This window comes from Tachyglossus aculeatus, chromosome 3 (genome assembly GCF_015852505.1).
Source record: "Tachyglossus aculeatus isolate mTacAcu1 chromosome 3, mTacAcu1.pri, whole genome shotgun sequence".
Taxonomy (NCBI): Eukaryota; Metazoa; Chordata; class Mammalia; order Monotremata; family Tachyglossidae; genus Tachyglossus; species Tachyglossus aculeatus.
In genome coordinates this window covers 45,961,697-45,963,916 of record NC_052068.1, presented here as the reverse complement: position 1 = coordinate 45,963,916, position 2,220 = coordinate 45,961,697, and the positions used below count along the sequence as shown (strand labels likewise).

General features: G+C 41.7%; 1 non-coding gene across 1 annotated transcript; it reads left to right on the top strand.

Annotated features, from left to right (window-relative positions):
- The first annotated feature begins 1,260 nt into the window (after window positions 1–1,260).
- On the top strand, window positions 1,261–1,342 carry TRNAS-UGA. Its single transcript has one exon. It is a non-coding gene; the product is annotated as a tRNA-Ser (tRNA).
- The last annotated feature ends 878 nt before the right edge of the window (window positions 1,343–2,220 follow it).

Below are 2,220 nucleotides of genomic sequence, written 5' to 3'. Positions count from 1 at the left end.
TTGTTCTCTGTCTCCCCCTTCCAGACTGTGAGCCCACTGTTGGGTAGGGCCCGTCTCTATGGGTTGCCGACTTGTCCTTCCCAAGCGCTTAGTACAGTGCTCTGCCCACAGTAAGCGCTCAATAAATACGATTGATTGATTGATTGTCTCTCTCTGCCCCTCAGTACCTGGCGCTATTTTCTCTTTTCTTTATTACTCTATTTATTTCTTTATTACTCTATTTATTTTACTTGTACATATCTATTCTATTGATTTTATTTTGTTAGTATGTTTGGTTTTGTTGCCTGTCTCCTCCTTCTAGACTGTGAGCCCACTGTTGGGTAAGGACCGTCTCTATGGGTTGCCGACTTGTACTTCCCAAGCGCTTAGTACAGTGCTCTGCACACAGTAAGCGCTCAATAAATACGATTGATTGATTGATTGACTGTCTCTGCCCCTCAGTACCTGGCGCTATTTTCTCTTTTCTTTATTACTCTATTTATTTATTACTCTATTTATTTTACTTGTACATATCTATTCTATTGATTTTATTTTGTTAATATGTTTTGTTTTGTTCTCTGTCTCCTCCTTCTAGACTGTGAGCCCACTGTTGGGTAGGGCCCGTCTCCATGGGTTGCCGACTTGTCCTTCCCAAGCGCTTAGTCCAGTGCTCTGCACACAGTAAGCGCTCAATAAATACGATTGATTGATTGATTGATTGTCTCTGCCCCTCAGTACCTGGCGCTATTTTCTCTTTTCTTTATTACTGTATTTATTTTACTTGTACATATCTATTCTATTAGATTTTATTTTGTTACTATGCTCTGTTTTGTCCTCTGTCTCCCCCTTTTAGACTGTGAGCCCACTGTTGGGTAGGGACTGTCTCTATGTGTTGCCGACTTGTACTTCCCAAGCGCTTAGTACAGTGCTCTGCCCGCAGTAAGCGCTCAATAAATACGATTGATTGATTGATTGATATACATATATACAGGTGCTGTGGGGAGGGGGAAAGGAAGGACTCCCAGCGCCAGCCTGGCCGGCTAGAGGGAGGCGTGGTGTGGCGAGCCAACTTGTCCTTCCCAAGCGCTTAGTACAGTGCTCTGCCCACAGTAAGCGCTCAATAAATACGAATGAATGAATGAATGAATGAATGAATGAATGAATGAATGAATGAATGAAGAATAAATGAATGAGCCCAGCCTTAGGCCCCGCCTCTCCCTAGGCCCGGCGCGCGCCCCATTGCTGCTTCCATAGCGACTGCGCGCGCCACTTTCTCTAACGGCAGCGATGGCCGAGTGGTTAAGGCGTTGGACTTGAAATCCAATGGGGTCTCCCCGCGCAGGTTCGAACCCTGCTCGCTGCGCTTCGGGGTGGGTAACCCTAATTTTAGGCTTTTATTCATCTATATTTCCCTTCATTTTAATTCGCTTTGGCTAGCCCTGTTAGGCTTTTATTCATCTGTATTTCCCCTGATTTTAATTCGCTTTGGGTAGGCCTTTCAGGCTTTTATTCATCTGTATTTCCCCTCATTTTAATTCGCTTTGGGTAGCCCTAATTTTGGGCTTTTATTCATCTGTATTTCCCTTCATTTTAATTCGCTTTGGGTAGGCCTTACAGGCTTTTATTTATCTGTATTTCCCTTCATTTTAATTCGCTTTGGGTATCCCTAATTTTAGGCTTTTATTCGTCTGTATTTCCCTTCATTTTAATTCGCTTTGGGTAGCCCTAGTTTTAGGCTTTTATTCAGCTGTATTTCCCTTCATTTTAATTCGCTTTGGGTAGGCCTTTTAGGCTTTTATTCATCTGTATTTCCCTTCATTTTAATTCGCTTTGGCTAGCCCTTTTAGGCTTTTATTCATCTGTATTTCCTTCATTTTAATTCGCTTTGGGTAGCCCTAATTTTAGGCTTTTATTCGTCTGTATTTCCCCTCATTTTAATTCGCTTTGGGTAGCCCTAATTTTAGGCTTTTATTCATCTGTATTTCCCTTCATTTTAATTCGCTTTGGGTAGGCCTTACAGGCTTTTATTTATCTGTATTTCCCTTCATTTTAATTCGCTTTCGGTAGCCCTAATTTTAGGCTTTTATTCATCTGTATTTCCCTTCATTTTAATTCGCTTTGGGTAGGCCTTACAGGCTTTTATTTATCTGTATTTCCCTTCATTTTAATTCGCTTTGGGTAGCCCTAATTTTAGGCTTTTATTCATCTGTATTTCCCTTCATTTTAATTCGCTTTGGGTAG